The sequence below is a fragment of the Bufo bufo genome, chromosome 10, assembly GCF_905171765.1.
Source record: "Bufo bufo chromosome 10, aBufBuf1.1, whole genome shotgun sequence".
Classification (NCBI taxonomy): Eukaryota; Metazoa; Chordata; class Amphibia; order Anura; family Bufonidae; genus Bufo; species Bufo bufo.
In genome coordinates this window covers 95,630,375-95,637,545 of record NC_053398.1, presented here as the reverse complement: position 1 = coordinate 95,637,545, position 7,171 = coordinate 95,630,375, and the positions used below count along the sequence as shown (strand labels likewise).

At 41.7% G+C, this 7,171-nt stretch overlaps 2 non-coding genes across 2 annotated transcripts; both read left to right on the top strand.

The window, feature by feature from the left end:
* Positions 1-2,092: 2,092 nt before the first annotated feature.
* TRNAV-UAC lies at positions 2,093-2,165 on the top strand. The gene has a single exon. It is a non-coding gene; the product is annotated as a tRNA-Val (tRNA).
* Positions 2,166-6,722: 4,557 nt separating this feature from the next.
* On the top strand, positions 6,723-6,795 carry TRNAV-UAC. Its single transcript has one exon. It is a non-coding gene; the product is annotated as a tRNA-Val (tRNA).
* Positions 6,796-7,171: the final 376 nt, after the last annotated feature.

Below are 7,171 nucleotides of genomic sequence, written 5' to 3'. Positions count from 1 at the left end.
GACAGTGGCCTGTTCCAGTGTTGGGTGACGTGAAGCATGATTCTCTGCTATGACATGAAGCCTGAATCTCTGCTATGGGACCTCTCTCCTCTGTCTGGGTGCCAGGGCCTAAATATCTGACAATAGACTGCTCCAGTTTTGGGTGACGTGAAGCATGATTCTCTGCTATGACATGAAGCCTGAATCTCTGCTATGGGACCTCTCTCCTCTGTTTGGGTGCCGGGGCATAAATATATGACAATGGACTGTTCCAGTTTTAGCTGACGTGAAGCCTGATTCTCTGTTATGACATGAAGACTGATTCTCTGCTGACATGAAGCCTGAATCTCTGTTATGGGACCTCTCTCCTCTGTCTGGGTGCCTGGGCCTAAATATATGACAATGGACTGTTCCAGTTTTGGCTGACGTGAAGCCTGATTCTCTGCTATGACATGAAGACTGATTCTCTGCTGACATGAAGCCTGAATCTCTGTTATGGGACCTCTCTCCTCTGTCTGGGTGCCGGGGCCTAAATATATGACAATGGACTGTTCCAGTTTTGGCTGACGTGAAGCCTGATTCTCTGCTATGACATGAAGACTGATTCTCTGCTAAGACATGAAGCCTGATTCTCTGTTATGGGACCTCTCTCCTCTGTCTGGGTGCCGGGGCCTAAATATATGACAATGGACTGTTCCAGTTTTGGCTGACGTGAAGCCTGATTCTCTGCTATGACATGAAGACTGATTCTCTGCTGACATGAAGCCTGATTCTCTGTTATGAAACCTCTCTCCTCTGTCTGGGTGCCGGGGCCTAAATATATGACAATGGACTGTTCCAGTTTTGGCTGACGTGAAGCCTGATTCTCTGCTATGACATGAAGACTGATTCTCTGCTGACGTGAAGCCTGATTCTCTGCTATGGGACCTCTCTCCAATTGATATTGGTTAATTTTTATTTATTTTATTTTTATTTTAATTCATTTCCATATCCACATTTGTTTGCAGGGGATTTAACTACATTTTGCTGCCTTTTGCAGCCCTCTAGCCCTTTCCTGGGCTGTTTTACAGCCTTTTTAGTTCCGAAAAGTTTGGGTCCCCATTGACTTAAATGGGGTTCGGGTTTGGGACGAAGTTCGGGTCGGGTTCGGTTCCTGAACCCGAACATTTCCGGCCGAACTTCTCGAACCCGAAAATCCAGGTGTTCGCTCAACTTTAGTCATCATGTCTGCTTTACACGCAGAAGGTCCTGGGTTCAATCCCCAGTGAAACCATTTACTTTCCCAAACGTATCATAAATAGAAACACAAAATAATGTGGATACTTTTTCCAAAAGTTTATATTTTAAGGCGAAAAAACGGTCAGTTTTATGGCAAAACCCTAAATAGTTTTTATATCAGACTAACATGAAGCAGGTCCTAGGTAAAGAACAAAGTGAAAGCTTCAATAGATGCGTCCTTTCAATTTAAAGCTTTACACGCAGAAAGTACTGGGTTCAATCCCCAGTGAAACCACTTACTTTCCCAAACACATCTTAAAAAGAATCAGAAAACCTAAAATAATGCAGATAGGTTTTCCAAAAGATTATATATTAACACGAAAAAACAGTCAGTTTTATGGCAAAACTCTAAATAGTTTTTATATCAGACTTACATGAAGCAGGTCCTAGGTGAAGACCAAAGTAAAAGCTTCAATAGCTGCGTCCTTTCAATTTAACCCCTTAGTGACCAAGCACATTTAAAAAAAATTGCATTCCAAGAGCTAGAACTTTTTTGTTTTTTCATAAATGTACTTGTAGGAGGTCTTATTTTTTGCAGGACAAGTTATAGTTTTTAATACACCATTTTAAATACATGTAATGATTGATTAAAGCCAGCCGTTTAGCTAAAACCCCCTTTGTTTACGTCAGTAAAAACACGTATGGGTGGTCACTAAGGGGTTAAAGCTCTTAACTGGTTTCCACTTTAAGATTCATATAGTCAAGAGAAATTGTTGAATTTGCCATTGGGGAGGCACAATTTTCTTCACATCTAAGATGCTCCTTGACAGGCATCATATTGTTTCAAAGGACGATTGAGCTTTTTTTTATTTTTTTTTATTTATAAAGCTCTTCTGGTTTCATAGTGTAGTGGTCATCACGTCTGCTTTACACGCAGAAAGTTCTAGGTTCAATACCTAGTGAAACTGTTTACTTTCCCAAACGCATCTTAACCACCTCCGGACCACGAGACGCGAGATTTCCTGTGAACGCGCGCACACAGGCGCGCGCGTTCACAGGAACGGAAGGTAAGCCAGTGGATCTCCAGTCGGCCAGCGGCGATAGTTCGCTGGCAGGCTGGAGATGTGATTTTTTTAACCCCTAACAGGTATATTAGACGCTGTTTTGATAACAGCGTCTAATATACCTGCTACCTGGTCCTCTGGTGGTCCCTTTGTTTGGATCGACCACCAGAGGACACAGGTAGCTCAGTAATATGTTGCACCAAGCACCACTACACTAAACCCCCCCCCCTGTCACTTATTAACCCCTTATTCACCCTTGATCACCCCTGATCACCCCATATAGACTCCCTGATCACCCCCTGTCATTGATTACCCCCCTGTCATTGATCACCCCCCTGTAAAGCTCCATTCAGACGTCCGCATGATTTTTACGGTTCCACAGATAGATGGATCGGATCCGCAAAACGCATACGGACGTCTGAATGGAGCCTTACAAGGGCGTGATCAATGACAGGGGGTGATCACCCCATATAGACTCCCTGATCACCCCCCTGTCATTGATTACCCCCCTGTCATTGATCACCCCCCTGTAAAGCTCCATTCAGACGTCCGCATGATTTTTACGGATCCACTAATAGATGGATCGGATCCGCAAAACGCATACGGACGTCTGAATGGAGCCTTACAGGGGCGTGATCAATGACTGTGGTGATCACCCCATATAGACTCCCTGATCACCCCCCTGTCATTGATTACCCCCTGTCATTGATCACCCCCTGTAAAGCTCCATTCAGACGTCCGCATGATTTTTACGGATCCACTGATAGATGGATCGGATCCGCAAAACACATACAGGCGTCTGAATGGAGCCTTACAGGGGGGTGATCACCCCATATAGACTCCCTGATCACCCCCCTGTCATTGATCACCCCCCTGTAAGGCTGCATTCAGATGTCCGTATGATTTTTACGATCCACGGATACATGGATCGGATCCGCAAAACACATACGGACATCTGAATGGAGCCTTATAGGGGGGTGATCAATGACAGGGGGGTGATCACCCCATATAGACTCCCTGATCACCCCCCTGTCATTGATCACCCCCCTGTCATTCAATGCGTAAATTTTTTTTGACATTTATATTCCAGACTTCTTCTCACGCTTTAGGGCCTCTAGAATGCCAGGGCAGTATAAATACCCCACATGTGACCCCATTTCGGAAAGAAGACACCCCCAGGTATTCCGTGAGGGGCATATTGAGTCCATGAAAGATTGAAATTTTTGTCACAAGTTAGCGGAAAGGGAGACTTTGTGAGAAAAAAATAAATAAAATCAATTTCCGCTAACTTGTGCCAAAAAAAAATAAATTATATGAACTCGCCATGCCCCTCATTGAATACCTTGGGGTGTCTTCTTTCCAAAATGGGGTCACATGTGGGGTATTTATACTGCCCTGGCATTCTAGGGGCCCTAAAGCGTAAGAAGAAGTCTGGGATCCAAATGTCTAAAAATTCACCTTTATAAAAGGAATGTGGGCCCCTTTGCGCATCTAGGCTGCAAAAAAGTGTCACACATCTGGTATCGCCGTACTCAGGAGAAGTTGGGCAATGTGTTTTGGGGTGTCATTTTACATATAACCATGCTGGGTGAGATAAATATCTTGGTCAAATGCCAACTTTGTATAAAAAAATGGGAAACGTTGTCTTTTGCCGAGATATTTCTCTCACCCAGCATGAGTATATGTAAAAAGACACCCCAAAACACATTGCCCAACTTCTCCTGAATACGGCGATACCACATGTGTGACACTTTTTTGCAGCCTAGGTGGGCAAAGGGGCCCACATTCCCAAGAGCACCTTTAGGATTTCACAGGTCATTTACCTACTTACCACACATTAGGGCCCCTGGAAAATGCCAGGGCAGTATAACTACCCCACAAGTGACCCCATTTTGGAAATAAGACACCCCAAGGTATTCCGTGAGGGGCATGGCGAGTTCCTAGAATTTTTTATTTTTTGTCACAAGTTAGTGGAAAATGATTATTTTTTTTTTTTTCTTACAAAGTCTCATATTCCACTAACTTGTGACAAAAAATAAAAACTTCCATGAACTCACTATGCCCATCACTTAATACCTTGGGGTGTCTTCTTTACAAAATGGGGTCACTTGTGGGGTAGTTATACTGCCCTGGCATTCTAGGGGCCCAAATGTGTGGTAAGGAGTTTGAAATCAAATTCTGTAAAAAATGCCCTGTGAAATCCGAAACGTGCTCTTTGGAATGTGGGCCCCTTTGCCCACCTAGGCTGCAAAAAAGTGTCACACATGTGGTATCTCCGTACTCGGGAGAAGTTGGGGAATGTGTTTTGGGGTGTCATTTTACATATACCCATGCTGGGTGAGAGAAATATCTTGGTCAAATGCCAACTTTGTATAAATAAATTGGAAAAGTTGTCTTTTGCCAAGATATTTCTCTCACCCAGCATGGGTATATGTAAAATGACACCCCAAAACACATTCCCCAACTTCTCCTGAATACGGAGATACCACATGTGTGACACTTTTTTGCAGCCTAGGTGGGCAAAGGTGCCCATATTCCAAAGAGCACCTTTCGGATTTCACAGGCCATTTTTTACAGAATTTGATTTCAAACTCCTTACCATACATTTGGGCCCCTAGAATGCCAGGGCAGTATAACTACCCCACAAGTGACCCCATTTTGGAAAGAAGACACCCCAAGGTATTCGCTGATGGGCATAGTGAGTTCATGGAAGTTTTTATTTTTTGTCACAAGTTAGTGGAATATGAGACTTTGTAAAAAAAAATCAAAAAAAAAATCATCATTTCCCACTAACTTGTGAAAAAAAATAAAAAAATTCTAGGAACTCGCCATGCCCCTCACGGAATACCTTGGGGTGTCTTCTTTCCAAAATGGGGTCACTTGTGGGGTAGTTATACTGCCCTGGCATTCTAGGGGCCCAAATGTGTGGTAAGGAGTTTGAAATCAAATTCTGTAAAAAATGGCCTGTGAAATCCGAAAGGTGCTCTTTGGAATGTGGGCCACTTTGCCCACCTAGGCTGCAAAAAAGTGTCACACATGTGGTATCGCCGTATTCAGGAGAAGTTGGGGAATGTGTTTTGGGGTGTCATTTTACATATACCCATGCTGGGTGAGAGAAATATCTAGGCAAAAGACAACTTTTCCCATTTTTTTATACAAAGTTGGCATTTGACCAAGATATTTCTCTCACCCAGCATGGGTATATGTAAAATGACACCCCAAAACACATTCCCCAACTTCTCCTGAATACGGCGATAACAAATGTGTGACACTTTTTTACAGCCTAGGTGGGCAAAGGGGCCCACATTCCAAAGAGCACCTTTCGGATTTCACCGGCCATTTTTTACAGAATTTGATTTCAAACTCCTTACCACACATTTTGGCCCCTAGAATGCCAGGGTAGTATAACTACCCCACAAGTGACCCCATTTTGGAAAGAAGACACCCAAAGGTATTCGCTGATGGGCATAGTGAGTTCATAGGACTTTTTATTTTTTGTCCACAAGTTAGTGGACTTTGTAAGAAAAAAAAAAATCATCATTTTCCGCTAACTTGTGACAAAAAATTAAAAGTTCTATGAACTCACTATGCCCATCAGTGAATACCTTAGGGTGTCTACTTTCCGAAATGGGGTCATTTGTGGGGTGTTTGTACTGTCTGGGCATTGTAGAACCTCAGGAAACATGACAGGTGCTCAGAAAGTCAGAGCTGCTTCAAAAAGCGGAAATTCACATTTTTGTACCATAGATTGTAAACGCTATAACTTTTACCAAAACCATTTTTTTTTTACCCAAACATTTTTTTTTATCAAAGACATGTAGAACAATAAATTTAGAGCAAAATTTATATATGGATGTTGTTTTTTTTGCAAAATTTTACAACTGAAAGTGAAAAATGTCATTTTTTTGCAAAAAAATCGTTAAATTTCGATTAATAACTAAAAAAGTAAAAATGTCAGCAGCAATGAAATACCACCAAATGAAAGCTCTATTAGTGAGAAGAAAAGGAGGTAAAATTCATTTGGGTGGTAAGTTGCATGACCGAGCAATAAACGGTGAAAGTAGTGTAGGTCAGAAGTGTAAAAAGTGGCCTGGTCTTTCAGGGTGTTTAAGCCATAGGGGCTGAGGTGGTTAAAAAGAATCACAAAACCTAAAATAATGCAGATACGTTTTCCAAAAGTTGATATAGTAAGACGAAAAAACTGTCAGTTTTATAGCAAAACCATAAATAGTTTTTATATCAGACTTACATGAAGCAGGTCCTAGGTGAAAACCAAAGTAAAAGCTTCAATAGCTGTGTCTTTTAAATTTAAAGCTCTTAACTGGTTTCCACTTAAAAATTCATATAATCAAGAGAAATTGTTGAATTTGCCATTGGGGAGGCACAATTTTCTTCACATCTAAGATGCTTCTTGACAGGCATAATTTTTTTCAAAGGACGATTGGGCTTTTTAGCTGTTCTGGTTTCATAGTGTAGTGGTCATCACGTCTGCTTTACACGCAGAAAGTCCTGGGTTCAATCCCCAGTGAAACCATTTCCTTTCCCAAAAGCATCTTAAAAAGAATCACAAAACCTAAAATAATGCGGATACGTTTTCCAAAAGTTTATATATTAAGATGAAAAAATAGTCAGTTTTATGGCAAAACCCTAAATAGTTTTTATATCAGACTTACATGAATCAGGTCCTACGTGAAGACCAAAGTAAAAGCTTCAATAGCTGCGTCCTTTCAATTTAAAGCTCTTAACTGGTTTCCACTTTAAGATTCATATAGTCAAGAGAAATTGTTGAATTTGCAATTGGGGAGGCACAATTTTCTTCACATCTAAGATGCTCCTTGACAGGCATCATATTGTTTCAAAGGACGATTGAGCTTTTTAGCTACTCTGGTTTCATAGTGTAGTGCTCATAA